Raw genomic sequence first — 16,197 nt, 5'->3', positions numbered from 1 at the left:
AATTATAGGAGGGGGATGCTTCCAAAAATCTTGTGGAGGTCAGGTATAAATAATAGAGAAATTTTCAATTATTTGCATCTTAAAAAGTGAATTCTGCATCAAGGTTTAGTTTTGTTTCTGTATCTGTTTATTATAGATGTGTGTTTAAAAGGAATACTCTAGGGCTGGGGTTGTGGTTCAGTGGTAGAGCTCTTGCTTAGCATGTGTGAGGCACTACAAATAAACAAATGAATAAAATAAAGGTCCATCAACATCTTAGAAAAAAAAAAGAATCTTCTAGCTAGGCATGGAGCCACACACCTATAATCCCAGTGGCTCAGGAGGCTGAGGCAGGAGGATTGCAAGTTCAAAGCCAGCCTCAATAACTTAGTGAGGCCCTAAGCAACTCAGTGAGACATTGTCCCAGAGTAAAAAAATAAAAAAGTGTTGGGGATGTGGCTTAGTGGGTAAGTACCCCTGGGTTCAGTCCCTGGTCCAAAAAAAAAAAAAAAAAAAAGAATCCTCTGCAGGGCTGCGGTTCCCTGCTGGACATGTTCCAAAATAAAGAATAAAAACGCTGGAGCCCCTATGTGCCCCTGGTTCAGCCCTCAGGGATGAAACAAAAGAAAACACCTCTTGGGCTGGGGCTGGGGCTCAGTGGTAGGGCGCTTGCCTGGCTCCTGGAAGGCACTGGGGTCCATTCTCAGCACCACATTAAAAATAAATGGACGGGGGGGGGGGGATGGATAGTGGAGAATGGGATAGACAGCAGAATACATCAGTCACTAGAAAGGCAATTTGTAAATCAATGGAAATGTAACTGATGTGACACAGCAATCTGTATACGGGGTAAAGGTGGGAGTTCATAACCCACTTGAATCATTCTGTGAAATATGGTATATTAAGAACTATGTAATGTTTTCAACAACCAACAATAAAATAATAATAAAAATAAATAAATAAATGGACGAATTGTGTCCATAGAAAACTAAAAATATTTAAAAGAAGAAAACAACTCTTTCCCTTTCTCCCCTTTATACTAGTTTTTGTATACTTTGTTTTTAACTAGTTTATTTTACTTTACTTTTTTTTTTTACTATTTTTTTCTTTTCAGCTGTGTGTGGAGTGCAGGGCACGACAGCTGCCAGCAGAGGGCGCCATCGCCGCGCTCAGTCCCTAACCTGGGGCCTGGTGTGTGTTGGGGGGTGAGGTGGGGGGAGGCTCAGTGTCCCCAAGGTTCCTGTAGGGACGCCTGCCAGCGCACACGGGTCACCCCTCAGAGTGAGAACCCAAGTTCAGGGCTGTTCCTGCGTATGGTCAGTATTCATGTGTGTTTCCAAGAAATCCTTTGCAGTGACCACGAGGTTGCAGGGCCTCCATCCCTAGGAAAGCCTCGGCCACCTAGCAAGGACCTGTCCCCAAACAGAAAATGTAAACAATGCCACTGAACCACCAATTTGTGTGCCCAGAGTTCATCCCTCAGAACACACCAAAAATAAGATATAACAGAACTGTCTTGCTGAAGGGAAAGCGAGGAAGGAGAGACGGGGCCAGCGAGAAATGCAGGAAGAGCCCAGGCAGAGATCATCTGTCAGAGCTGAGGAATAAAGGCCATCTCACTACAGACGGAGTGGGCAACACAGGCTTGGGGTTTAGGACGTTTATGGGGCAGGATCAGGAATCAGAGCCCAGTGGTCTAAGGTGGGTGGTTGGGGGTTGGGCTGGTATGAGGGGTGGGAAAGTGAGACTTTTTCCTTAAATGACAGCCATCACTTAAGATGGCCATCCAGATGCTAAGCAAGGACCTTACATTCCCCTCTTTTTTGTTTTTATTGGGCCCCTTAAGGGACAGGGACTTAGGTCAATCTTCTATAACTGCTTCCTGCTGGGAAGGGGCAGCATTTGAATAGGGGTGTGGGATGTCATTGGACGATGACAGAGGTTAAATGTTTATGACAGATAATAAAATTTTTCTTAGCGCCCTCCTAGCCCACTTGGCAGAACATCCTGTTTGCAGGCAAGTCTTCCCAAGGACAGCAGACACCTTGTTTTCAAGCGTGCAGCCTGGGTTCGATCCTCAGCACCACATACCAACAAAGATGTTGTGTCCGCCGATAACTAAAAAAATAAATAAATATTAAAATTCTCTCCCTCCCTCTCTCTCTCTCTTTTAAAAAAAAAAAAAAGTACACTTTTTGGGGAGGGCGGGGGCTTTGAATACATCAGAACAAATCAGCATGAGGCACAGGAAAATTGAACAACAACTCTCATACATGATTAGCACATTCATTGGCGGGAACAGGTCGGGCGGGGGTGATTGGTCACTCCTAAGTGGGGTACACATTCAAACCGATTGGTTCGGGCCCTGTATGCTTACGTGACAAACTGCACAGGGCCCTAGGCTAAATGGCCAGTAGGGCGTTGTCTTAACTATCTCAGGAATTTCAGGTTCTGGGTGTAGCAGAGGAACTTTATGATGCCCAGTCTTTTACATTTTAATTCAGGCTTTGCAGCTTAGAAACTTTACCCTTTCAGCACATCAGTCATTAACATGTTAAAGACATCTTATTTTTTATCTGTTTACCCAATTTAAATTGAACCATTTAAATCAGTGAATTAAAAATATTTGGATCCATTTTTTTTTCATTTTTATATATATATCAATCTTTATATCATGTACATGATATATGGACAGACGCACAAACAGACATACAACATACAATACAAATGTGCACACATAACACAATAAAGGTCTTGTAGCTATTTTAGGTGAAATTTTCATTGCAATGTTTAAATATTTCACAGTTGATCAAAAATAGAACTGATCAGAAAAACATTAACTTAGGTCTGTAGGATCAAAATTATTAGCTCAAAAAATACAGAATCTAAGAAAAAGCAAGAGTCCTAGAAAAAATGACCGGCCGATAATTAGAAAGTACCATAAATTTATTACTTATTTATTTATTTTAACAATCCCTTTTAAAATGACCTGCTTTTCCACAATTGAAGCAAGTTCCTGATTTATTGGGTTTAAGGGTTCCAGCCATGGCTGCAGCAAAAACAGAAGCTTTGATGTTCAATTCCTCCCACTCCAGCACAAGCTCTCACATATTTACTCAATGAGGCATTTTGCCCTTTTAATGGCCCCCAAATATGCTTATGTTCAGGATTTGCATTTTCAAATGCTAATGTTTCCAATAATACCTTTGTTATTTGATCTTGACTTATTGCCCTCATTACAGCAGTACACAGTCTTGCAAGAAAATCAGTGTAAGTTTCAGTAGCCCCTTGTACAGTTTTAGTAAAGGAAGGTTGTGCTTGACCAGTGGGTATCACACATCTCCAAGCTCTTAAGAAAACCTGTCGAACTTGTTGAAGATCTGGATCTGTATATTGAGCCTGCTCTCTAAAGGCACGGTAATTACCCTCCTCCATTAACTTATCCTCCATAGGTCCTGGGGAATTTTGAAGGTTTTGTGGTCTAGTTATAGGAAACAAATGTGGTGGATCAACAAAACAACCAGGAGGAGCTGCAAGATCATCATCATCATGTATCATAGTAAGAGGAAATGAAAAACATTGTTGTTCTCTACCCACATCAACTCTATACTCTGTCATTGGAAAGAGAGAAGCATTAGAAGGAGTAGTAGGTTTAAGAGAGGACCTTTGCTTTTTTAATTTCATTTTAATCCACAAAGGCCTCCATAATTTCTTTCATATTGGAGTCACTATCTGAACTTTTTGAATCTTCCTTATCACCCAGATCTGATTTAGGAGAGTCATCTATAGTATCACAAATATCTTCCTTGGGCTCTGTTTTGTTAACCTTATTATCAGATTTTGAAGTATAAACTTGTCTTTCACAAAGAGAGCCCTTTTCATTATTGCTTTCTAATAATTGTAATGCCTGAGTAATAGTGTTACACAATGTCTGTAAGGGTAAAATTTCTAAGCTGATTCTAAACTGCAAAATTAACATGTAAAAGACCCGGGCATCGCAAAGTTCCTCTGCTACACCCAGAACCTGAAATTCCTGAGATAGTTAAGACAATGCCCTACTGGCCATTTAGCCTAGGGCCCTGTGCTGTTTGTCACAGGGCCTGAACCAATCAGTTTAAATGTGTACCCCACTTAGGAGTAACCAATCACCCCCGCCCGCTCTGTTCCCGCCAATGAATGGACTAATCATGTATGAGAGTTGTTGTTCAATTTTCCCGCGCCTCATGATGATTTGTTCTGATGTATGCAAAGCCCACCGCCCTCTCCAAAAAGTGTACTTAAGCTCTGCTTGACCTCTGCTCTGGGCTCTGGGCTGCTCTCCCTTCTTGAGTGAGCACGGAACCCCAGCGCGCTGGAATGGATCCCCAATAAATCCCCTTTTGCCAATTGCATGGAGCCAGTCTCTTGTGTGGTCTCTCTCTCCCCGACGCTCCGCTGGACCCTTACATGTCCACATCTTCAAAGAAATAACATTTCCAGCCTGATGCTGCTTATGGAGCTCTTTCTGAACCAATTTCCGTTTCCCTAAATTTAACTGGACCTTAGTTTGATACTGGAACCAGTGACAATGACATTCTATAATTTTAAATAACTCCTTGAGTCTCTTATGAGATGTTTTCACACCTATGGAATATAATAATCCTTGTAGTAACTCCATATATTGTTCCTTTAGGGACAATGTTAGTTCTGAAAGTCCCCCTAAAGTCTCTTTCAACCCAGGGTGATACTAAAAAACCAGCCTCTATCTCAGAGCAAACCTGTCCAAGGAAGGGACATGGCCTTTGTCCTTGGAAAGCCCCACAGAGCACTCCTAGGCACATTCCCACCCTGCTAAGTTGTTTATCTACAAATAACAGGAGAGATCTGCTGTGCCAGGTGTCCCTGACTCAGGCTAGGTGGGAATCCATAGCAGCCCCCTAGCAGCCACCAATTAGCATGAGACAGGGAAATACCTGGGATGCCAGATGACCCTCCCAGTATTTTATGGTGGTTGATAACAAGTTGGGAAACCATGTAGTTCAGCACGTACACCCCCTCTTGGCTTAAACCAATCAGTTCAAATGAATACCCCTTTTGTACTGACCAATCACCCCTACCCAACTTGTTCCCGCCAGTGAATGTGCTAATCATGTTTTAGAGTTGTTATTTGATTTTCCCGCAGTGTGTGATGATTTGCTAAAAGAGGCTATGATGTATGTGAAGTCCCTGCCCTCTCCAAAGAATGTATAAAAATGCTGCAAACCCTGGGTTCGGGGCCTCTCAGTGTCACCAGTTGCTGTGTGTGCGCGCGCGCGCACGGAGAACCGAGCTAGCTCGCAATAAACACCTCTTTGCTGCTTACATCGATCTTGGGTCTCTGGTGGTCTTTGGGGGTCCTGAATTTGAGCATAACAATACCTTTCGATATTTTGTTAGTTCTGAAAGTCCCTCTAAAGTTTCTTTCAACCTGGGGTGATACCTTTCGATATTTTGTTAATCCTGAAAGTCCCCCTTTTGTTTTCTTAACCTGGGGTGCTTACCCTTTCGGAGCTGGATCCTGCCGACTACGCCAAATGTTGCAGTAATTCACTTGCAGGTCAGCATGGGAAAAGAAGAAGCAGAGCAAGCAAAGCAGCAGCAGAAACAAAGTCCTTTATTGTGTACAAGCAATCTTTTTATAGTATTGTGAACAAAGAAGGCAGCCTTCCAACATCAATGAATCAGGTCTTTCAGCTAATTAAACATAGCACACAGAAGTTTTACTTTCTAATCAGAAGTGACCCGCTTCTCGTGGCTAATCTACTCTAGGCCTGGAGCATGCCAAGCTCTGTTCTTGTTTTTTTTTTTTTTTTTTTTTTTAAAGAGAGAGTGAGAGGGGGGGGGGGAGAGAGAGAGAGAGAGAGAGAGAGAGAGAGAGAGAGAGAGAGAGAATTTTTAATATTTATTTTTTAGTTCTCGGCGGACACAACATCTTTGTTGGTATGTGGTGCTGAGGATCGAACCCGGGCCGCACGCATGCCAGGTGAGCGCGCTACCACTTGAGCCACATCCCCAGCCCTCTGTTCTTGTTAAGAACAGATAATAAAATTTTTCTCAGCGCCCTCCTAGCCCACTTGGCAGAACATCCCATTTGCAGGCAAGTCCTCCCAAGGACAGCAGACACCTCGTTTTCTTTTTCTTTTTTTTTTTTTTTATTGTTGGTCGTTCAAAACATTACATAGTTCTTAATATACCATATTTCACAGTTTGATTCACGTGGGTTATGAACTCCCATTTTTACCCCGTATACACATTGCTGTATCCCATCAGTTACATTTCCATTGATTTACATATTGCCTTTCTGTATTCTGCTGTCTATCCCATTCTCCACTATCTCCCCTCCCCTCCCCTCCCCTCCCCTCCCCTTCTCTCTCTCCACCCCCTCTACTGTAAATCATTTCTTCCACTTGTATAATTTTTCTCCTACCCCTCCTTTCCTCTTATATGTAATTGTGTATAACCCTGAGGCTCACCTTCCAATTCCATGCAATTTCCCTTCTCTCTCCCTTTCCCTCCCGCCTATCATCCCTGTTTAATGTTAATCTTCTTCTCAAGCTCTTAGTCCCTACCCTGTCCTTGGTTACTCCCCTTATATCAGAGAAAACATTTGGCATTTGTTTTTTAAGGATTGGCTAGCTTCACTTAGCATAATCTGCTCTAATGCCATCCATTTCCCTCCAAATTCTATGATTTTGTCATTTCTTAATGCAGAGTAATACTCCATTGTGTATAAATGCCACATTTTTTTTTATCCATTCATCTATTGAAGGGCATCTAGGTTGCTTCCACAATCTTGCTATCGTGAATTGTGCTGCTATGAACATCGATGTAGCAGTGTCCCCGTAGCATGCTCTTGTTAGGTCTTTAGGGAATAGACCGAGAAGGGGAATAGCTGGGTCAAATGGTGGTTCCATTCCCAGCTTTCCAAGAAATCTCCATACTGCTTTCCAAATTGGCTGCACCAATTTGCAGCCCCACCAACAATGAACAAGACACCTCGTTTTCAAGCATGTCCGCTGTTACCTATCTATACCTTGACAGAATATCCCTATCCTGTTTGCAGGCAGACTCCATCAAGGACAGTAATAGTAACACAGTCACATCTGATTCTCTACAGAGTGGTGGTGAAATGCTGTCCCCAGTGCCCCAATTTTGGTGAGGGATTGGTATTCCTGTAACAAAAGCTGGTTTATAATTTGATTAGAGACTTTTTTGGATCTAGTCTTGAACCAATCTAATGACGCAGGGGGCAAGCATTAACAAAAGGCCTGTGACAAGGAGAGGGGTCAAGGAAGGAAGTGCCCACTCCAGAAAGGGGTTACTTGGCTGCCATCCTTCCATAGAGGAGAGCGGTTGTTTCTGATGTTCAAGGTCCTGTCGGAGTTGTTTTATCTTGTCCTTCACTATTCCAGATTGATTGACATAAAAATAGCATTTCTCCTGTAGGTACAGAAAAAGGTCCGCTGCTTTCGGCAGTAAAAAGATCAAGGCCCCTTCAATTATGCAGAACCACAAGTCTTGGGAAACTATCTGTATTTTGACAGGAAAGGGAGTAAAATCACATTGTCAGGGTTATGGGTACAGATAAAACGAAAGAACTGCAGATGTTTTGTCACTCATTGTCATTTTTTCTTTTCTTATAGATGAAGTTTCTATAACTGTTCTGCTATGGTTCATATAAAGCTGTGATTGTGAAAGTCTTAGTGGGGTACTTAGCCTCAAAAGATATTGAATACTTGTGTTTTTGCTTTCAGAACCCTGCCATTTCCAAGAGAACAAGCCCATCTCAGCTTGCTGGAGAAGGAGCTCTCACTGGGAGGAGGATCAAGGTGCTCCAGTTGACAGTTAGCTTACCCTCTGAAGTTTAGAAATTTTATCAACTATCAGCTAACCACATGCAGCTGAAAGACCCCCAGCTGAGCCCAGCCTAAAATGATCAGTGCAATCATGAGCTGATGTTTTAGAGAGGCTTATAATCCAGTGATAGATAACTAAGACACCCTTTATAAACAAAATTGTGTCACATGTGATGCAGAAGTTATCTGGAAAATAGCACATGTGTTATAGGCATTGATTCTTCTTTTCTCCTAATTTAAAGTTAGGTCTTTTGATACGGTATTGAATACGGCAATACGTGTAGACATATATGCATATAAACAGACATCCCAGTCCTGCCATTAAGATAAAAAAAAATTGCAAAATAAAATTTCCTTTAATCTGTTTAAACGCTAGAGTCTAAACTGCTGAAAGATCTGAAGACATGGGCCCCCATCTCCTGGGACACCCATTCTTCCTTTCTTTGCTGTATGACATCTGAAATGGGAGAGGACCGTGCCCAGCGCCAGGTGGGAAACAGCGGTGTGCTCTGGGACACTTCCCGTTGGGAGGTCCCGGCTCGCTCCCAGGGCAGTGTCTCTGCTATTCCTTGGCACCGAGGAAAAATATTGGCAAGGGAGTGTATTTCGTCACCTCTGGCACACAAAGGAGGCGTCCAGGAACTCCACCGCCCGGAGTCGCGGGAGGCGCTGCCACCAGCCGAGGCGGTGGCTGCAGTGGAGGATGCTCTTCCACACCCGCCAACCTCATCGGGAATTTCATGCTGTCCACATAACGACGACGCCCTGAAGAGGACGTCCTGTTAAAGTGGCCTTGGCCTGTTATTTTTAATTTTTTTTCATGTAATAGAAAACCTAGAATCACGCGTGTGCCCACATTTTATTTGTGCGGGTAATCGCTGCTTTAGGGATTTGCTTCCCAGTTCAAGGTTCACGCTGCCTCCTCCCAAGACCAGAGAGCAGAAAAGTCACATAAAATTGCAAAGTGATTGTCGTTATATGATTTCCATCCCTGGATAATATACATGCACTTATTCCATGAATTGATGCGACTATATACGTCATAAAATACGAGTCTTCCGGCTTGGAGCCCCCTGCTGCAGAGAGCCCCCTGCTGTAGGAAGGCCCTGCCTTGGAAAGGCTGTCCCCGAGCCTTTGTTCCATTCCCAGCAACTCAGAACAGCGCCGTGGGCGACGGGCCTGTGAGTCCAGCAGCCGCGCCGTTAGTGAGCGCTTGTCTCGGAGTGAGGAAAGGAAAGGCGTGGGTGGCGGCCTACGATTAGGCGCACCCGCGGCCGACCCCAGCTCTGCCCTAACAGCGCGGGCGCGCGGAGCGGGACCGCCAGGCCGCCTTCCGCCCGGTCTTTCAGGGGTTGGACGCCCGCGCTGTCACTCAGCCCGCAGGCTCCCTAGGATCCGGGTCGGGGTCGGAGGCGCTGTCCAATCAGAGGCGAGCGGGCGAGACCTGCCCAATCCGGAGCCCGCCCCGTGCGGAGAGGGCGGGCCTCGCCTCGGGGGGGGCGCCTTTGTCTCGGGACCCCGCCATTAGTCGGATTAGCGGCCGGGCTGCCACACGTCCTCCGAAGGCCGGAGTTCCTCTGCTGCCAGGCGCCGGAGCTCCGCGGGGGAAGGCCGGGCACCCTGCGGCCGGGAAATGGTATGTGTGAGGGGCGTCCGCGGACAATGCGGCGGTTCGCCTGGGCGGGCGGCGGTGGGCGCTGGAAATGGCCGAGCGGACTCCACTGTGTCTCCGGCCTCCGCCCGCGCGCGGCTGGGCCCTTGGGCCGGCCCACGAGGGAGGGTCGGCCGCGGCGTCCCCGGAACCCACAGCCGGAGCCCTGTGCGGAGGCTCAGCCTCCGCCCACACCGCGAGGCGGCTGCGGGTGGGGACCGCGGCTTCCCCGCGAGGGCCGCTGGCCACGGTGTTTCGGTGCGGGATTGAACCCAGGGCGCGGTGCCACCGAGCCACGTCCCAGTCCATTTTACGTTTTATTCAGAGACTGGGTCTTGCTAAATTTCTTAAGGCCTCGCTCAGTTGCTGAGATGGCCTTCAACTCGCGGTCCTCCTGCCCCAGGCTCCCGAGCCGCCGGGTTTATGGGCGTGCACCACCGCGCATGGCCTATTTTTAATTTTTTGAAGTACGTTCATACGGTTTCCAAAAACTGCTGTACTAACTTTATGTTCTCACCAGCGGTTGTATAAGGGTTTCCTTTTATCTATGTCTGTATACGCTGGTGTGCTTGTTATCTTTCCAAAAAAATTTTTTTTTGTGTGATAGCCATTCTAGCATCTGTACTCAGGCTGCAGGAGGTCTGCTATGTGACTTGTGCATTGAGTTCCTGAAACAAATTTGTTAAAATGAGAGCTGCCAGGAAGTCACTGAAAGAGCAATCTAGAGGGATCTATGATTTCTAACACGTTTTCTGCGTCACTGCTGGGGATGATAGCTCATGGAAGCTCTTGCAAAACAATAAATCCATGTTTCCAATCTGGAGATTTGGACGTACTCTCAGCTGCTTTGGTTGGAGGTTGGAGGTTTGGGAGGTAAATGCTGAACTCTCAGGCTGTCAGTGGTTTATGCTGTATTTTTCCTATTAAATCTCTGAAGTAAGATAGAAATTCAGCTGTCAGCCACAGCATTTGGCAGAACTTGCTGACAGGTATCTTCCAAGGGGAAGCTTATGTGAAGTAATTAATTTCTCCTGCTGTCACTTCCTTTGTACCATTTAATAGTATCATTTGATGATGGAAATTTTATTTTAATGTTATCCAATTTGTACATTTTTTAACATGTCTTTTTGTGTAACTTTGAAAACAAGGAAATTTTTGTATGGTTCTTGGGATTGAAGCCAAGAACGTACTTCCGCTAAGCTACATCCCCAGCCCTTTTTTAAAATTTTGAATTGAGACAGGACCTCACTAATTTGCCCAGGCTGGCCTTGCATTGCAGTCCTCCTGTCTTGGCCTCACAAGTACTTGGAATTGCAGGCATATACCATCTCTTCTGCCCTATAGCTCTCTTTTTTATTAAAACAAGACAAAAACTGTTAATGTTTTATGTTTTGCTTGTGTTCCCACAAAAGACAATTTAAAGTCGGACACCAAAAGTCAGACGAGCACTTTAGTATAAGTGTGAGGTGAAAGTAAGTAGAAGCAGAGTGAGGCCCAGGCAGAGAGCACTGCTGAGAGCCAGGACAGTCAGGTGCGCAGCTCCTCCTTCATGTCCAGGGCCCAGGTTTTGACCCTAATTGGTCCTCTTCAGAACTGCCATGGTGGCCGTCCTGTTCAGGGCATGTCCTGTTCAGGGCATTTTATCTACAAATCATCCTCCTTTGGTTTTGGGGCCAGGCTAGTCAGAATTTACCTTAGTGCATGTTACTAAGGAAACCTGCCTCCCTTCCAAGACTGTGGAGGCTTCTGTGGCCATGACTCCTGGCTTGGCCCTGGCCTAGGTGGACCCTGTCAAGAGTTGTTAATCCTTCTTTTTTGATGCATTTCCCCAACCAGCTCCCTAATTAGCTCCTTTTATCTCTGCTTGCTACTCTCAGGTCTTTGTGCCAGGGTTTTTTGTTTTGTTTTGTTTTGTTTTTGTTTTTTTTTAAAGCAGCTTATCTGTTATTTACTCATCCAGGGCAGCAGTAACAACACTTTAAAAGTAATTTAAAGTAAACCTGTGACCTTACTATGGTCCCACTGCATGTACTGACTGCTTCCTGTTAGCGATAACTACTACTTTTCTGTTTTAACTAGTACTCTTGGAGTGTTCTTTAAAACAAGAAAACAGAAGTGTGACAACTTATTATGTAAATTTTACCAAAAGGGAAGTTAAAGGGGGCAACTGTGGGCTGGTCCCACCCTGGCCCACCCTGGCCCATGGCTATCTAAGGGAGGGGTCTGAGATCTGGGGATCAGGCAGGAAAGGGATGGGCTAGGGTATGAGGTGGAGGTGCAGAGTACAGGCAGGAGGGGCTACTCAAGAAGAAGAAAGGCCTGTGGTTTAGGTGGGGTCGGGAGGATGAGCCCAGGAGGAGAGGAGAGGCGGGGCCAGTTGGGGATGGCAGGTTTGAGGGTGGGGACAGTGTCCAGGGAGGCCGAGTGAGGCTGGGGAGAAGGAGAAAGTGGCGCTCTAGAGCCAGAGGAGAGAGCCAGGAGAGGTTCCCACTGTCAAGTGTCCCCACTCCCAGTCCCTGGGGGCTTCCTGCCCCCAGCCCTTCGCCTGGGGCTCACTCTGCCACCCCATTTCCTGTCTTCTGCAGGGACCCCCTCCTCCCCTTCTGGAGCAGCTCTCTTGGCACAGCCCCTGTCACCCTGATCTTCCTGCCCCCCTGTGTCCCCTGCTCCTGCTCCCACCCACCCTGGGGGATGTCCCCCTGCTCCTCACTCTGTCCTCCTCCCCTGCATCCTCCTCCCCTGCGTCCTCCTCTCCCCACCTTGCACCTTCCCACCTGGGCCTCTCCAGGTTCTGCATCCAGCCCACCAGTGGCTCCACACTCTTCTCTAATGCCCCGCACATCCAGCTGGCCAGGGGCCAAGTCTTGGAGGCTAGGCAGGGTGGAGGCAGCCCACCTGAGGTGACAAAGGCAGCAGGGACACTGACCTTTAGAGCCTTCTCCTGGAATCCTTTGTGCTGCTCTGTTCTGCCTGGGAGTGGAGTTGGCGGTCCCCAAGGTGTGCCTGGTAGGTGGCACCAGGCCCTCTTCCCAGGAGCTCCACCACTGGGCGTCCACAGCAGTGTCTGACAGGGCCACTGCGTCACTCCTTTGCAGTTGTTCATCTGTTAATTGATGATTTGTTTTGGCCTTTGCCGTCCTTGTTACCCCTGGTGAGTGCAGTGGTCCTGCATCTTGAATGCCCACTTCTCTCAGCCATGTTGACTTCTGTTTAGTTGTCTTTTGAGCGTTCTCTTTGTAAAGATGTTGTGAATCTCCTGGGTTGCTTTTCTGTTCTGAGACGACAGTGGTTTTCTCACGAGCACATAGCACCTCACGTGATCGACCACTGTGAACCTCTGCTGGAAGGGCATCACAGAGGGTCCCACTGGGTGTCTAACCTCCGAGCATTCTCAGCAGCAGTATTTGACATGGGGTCTACTGATTCAGTGGAAGTTCTATACCCGTTTATTAAACTTTTTTTTTTTTATTTCATGCTCTTAAAATATTCAATGTAAGAATTTTTTTAATAGCACAATAACAAATTTTTTCTTTGAAATTAATTTTTGCTTTTTAAATCTATGGACCTTTAGATGAGATGAGGACCAAATGTTATTATTTTTTAATAATAGTCATCTATTTGGCCCAGTGACATTGGTTAGAATATTGGTAATGATGTAAGAAAGCAAAAATGACGTACTCATCTCCTACCTAGAATATCAGAACTTTTATATACAAATACCATTTTCACAAGTTAGTAAAGAATGAGCACTTATTTTTGTTTCTGACTTCACTTTAGTTATGCATAATATTAGGGTTCATTTTGACCTAATTATACTGTTGTAGGGACAAACAAGGCAAGGCACCAAAGATAGCAGGAAACAGTTTTATTTGGCTGCAGCCAGGTTCAGAGGGTACAGCCTTTGCTGTAATCAATCAATCCCCCTGAACCCCGAGTTCAGGGAGTTTCAGAGTTTTATACCCAGCATGTGAGGGGGAAGGGGCTCAGAAGTTCACAGTCTGCAGAAGATCACATAAAAGCAGCTTTTTCTTTCACTGTTCTGGGCAAGTTAACTCTTCAAGGACAACACCTAAGAAGGGGAGAGCTTCTCTTCTTTCTATCCTCCCTCTGCCAGCTGTTACCATGGAGCCCATTTGTAACTTATCTTAAAAATGTAGATATCTCTGTGAAGCCCAGCTCAAGGCCAGAGGCCTTGTTTGCACATTTCTTCAAAGTACTATACTGGATACATTTGTGAAAAATTAGTAAGGGGGTGTCCAGCACCTGGAGTGCTGGTATCTTCTCGGCCAGTGGCCAAGTAAACAGGGTGACATGAAAATAGGAAGTTTATCTACAATGGACTCTTTTGCTGACAGTCCTAAAATCAGCCATGGTGAAGAGGGCTTTTCTGTGGAGAAAGGGGGTGCCACTTCAATACAAGCATGAGAGATTTTCTCTAGTTCATCCCCAGTACTTCCTCTATCTTTGCTCTCCTCTCCCACTGTTCCTTTTGCCCTAGTGTACTGATGTCTCTCTTTTTTTTTTTTTAAGAGAGAGAATTTTTTTTTTAATATTTATTTTTTAGTTTGTTTTCGGCAGACACAACATCTTTGTATGTGGTGCTGAGGATCAAACCTGGGCCGCATGCATGCCAGGCGAGCGCGCTACCGCTTGAGCCACATCCCCAGTCCCTGATGTCTCTTTATATTTATTTGCAGATATTTTAAATTAGTGTGTTGCAGATGTAGATGAAGGTGGGACTCCCTGGGACACATGCTCACATGTGCACTAGACCCGTCCACTGTTCTTCCTTTCTTGCATCCTTCCTCCCTCCCTTCTTCCCCATTCCTCTACTCCCCTGATTCTCTTCTATTGTGGTGGAATTCCACCCCCACCCTTTAACTTTTATTTCCAATTTTGTTTTAGCTTCTGCAGATCAGAGAAAACATCTGACCTTCAACTTTCTGGGTCTGGCTCATTTCACTGAGCATGATGTTCTCCATTTCCATCTATTTCCTGGCAAACACCAAAGTTTCATTCTTTTCTGTGGCTGAGTAATACTCCCTTGTGTCTGTATCCCGCATTTTCTACATCCATCCATCTGTTGACAGGCCCCTGTGCTTGGCTAGTGTGAGTCATGTTGCTAGAAACACTGGTTTGGCTACATCCCTATAATGTGCTGACTTTAGAGCTTTTGTGCAAGTACCAGAGTGGGATCGCTGGGTCCGATGGTTCTTCTATTCCTAGTTTTTTTGAGGAGTGTACATACTGTTTTCCAGAGTGGCTTTACTCACTTGCAGTTCCACCAGCAATGTATGAGTATACTTTTCCCCACATACTTGTCCACATTTATTAGTGTCTTTATTCTTTGATAATTGCTATTCAATTGGAATGAGATGAAATCTTAATGCAGTTTTCTTTTTTTCTTTTTGGTAGTTGTAGATGGTAAGAATATCTTTATTTTATTTGTTTATTTTTATGTGGTGCTGAGGATTGAACCCAGTGCCTCCCACATCCTAGACAAGTGCTCTGCCACTGAGCCCCAGTCCCTTAGTGTAGTTTTGATTTGCATTTCTCTGATTGCTAGAGATGTTGGCCTTTTTTCATATATTTACTGGCCATTGTATTTCTTGTTGGGGAATTGTCTGTTCAATTTGCCCATTAATTGTTGACTTTGCTGTGCAGAAGCTTTTTAAGTTGACACCATCCCACTTAGTGATTCTTGGTTTTATTTCTTAAGCTTTAGAGGTCTCGTTAAGGAAGCTGATGCTTGTGCCTCTCTGTTGGAGTGTTGAGTGTGTTTTCTTCTAGCAGTGTAGTTTCTGGTCTAATTCCTGGGTCTTTGATTCACTTGAGTTGACTTTTTTATAGGATGAGGGATGGGGTCATCCCGTTTCTCAACATCATTTGTGAAAAAGGCTTTCTTTTCTCCAACCTGTGTGATTGCCAAGCATCGGGTGACTACCTCTGTGGGTATGTCTCTGTGTCTTTGGTCCCTCTAGACTTAATGCTGTTTGGTACCATAGGCACCGATACCATGCTTTGTGGTCCATCCAGTTCTGGTACAATTGGATCTCCAGCATTACTCTTCTTGCTCAGAATTGCTTTGGCTATTCTGGCTCTCTTCTTCCAAGTGAATTTTAGAACTGTTTTTTCTAGTTCTGTGAAGTTGTCATTGGGATTTTGGTAGGGACTGCATTAATCTGTGTAATGCATTTTAGTAGTGTAGCATTTTGACAGTATTAATTCTGCCTGTCCAAAGACGTCTTCTAAGGTCTTCTTCAGTGCTCAGCACTTTTCACGTAGAGTTCTCTCATCTCCTTCCTTAGATTAATTCAAAATATTTATTGTTTTTAAGGTTATTGGAGTGGGATAGTTTTCTTAATTTCTGTTTCAGTAGATTCATTATTGGAGTATAGGAAAATGATTGAGGTATGTTTCTTTTATAACCTTTAATAAAATTGTGTATCAGCTCTGGAAGTCTTCTGGTGGAGGGTTTCTTATTGTTGTTGTTTTAATATATCATCAGCAAACAGAGATAGTTTGACTTCTTTTCTTATTTTTATACCTTTAATTTTCTCCTCTTGCCTGAGTGCTGTGGCTGGAGTTTCAGGGACTGTGCTGAATAGGAGTGGTGAGAATGGACATGCTTGGTGTTTTGCTGTTTGTTTTAGGGGACATGCTTCTGGTTTTCCTCCATGCAGTGCGGTCTTG

General features: G+C 45.0%; 1 long non-coding RNA gene across 1 annotated transcript in view; it reads left to right on the top strand.

The window, feature by feature from the left end:
* The first annotated feature begins 9,008 nt into the window (after positions 1 to 9,008).
* LOC308631571 overlaps positions 9,009 to 16,197 on the top strand; it is a 31,666-nt gene continuing 24,477 nt past the window's right edge. The window contains exon 1 of the long non-coding RNA XR_014018253.1: positions 9,009 to 9,489. This is a non-coding gene — a long non-coding RNA (uncharacterized lncRNA). The remainder of the gene's footprint in view (positions 9,490 to 16,197) is intronic.

This window comes from Spermophilus citellus (genome assembly GCF_964194105.1).
Source record: "Spermophilus citellus genome assembly, chromosome: 12".
NCBI classification, from domain to species: domain Eukaryota; kingdom Metazoa; phylum Chordata; class Mammalia; order Rodentia; family Sciuridae; genus Spermophilus; species Spermophilus citellus.
Note: the sequence above shows the minus strand (reverse complement) of the source record. Positions and strands in the feature narration are given on the sequence as shown.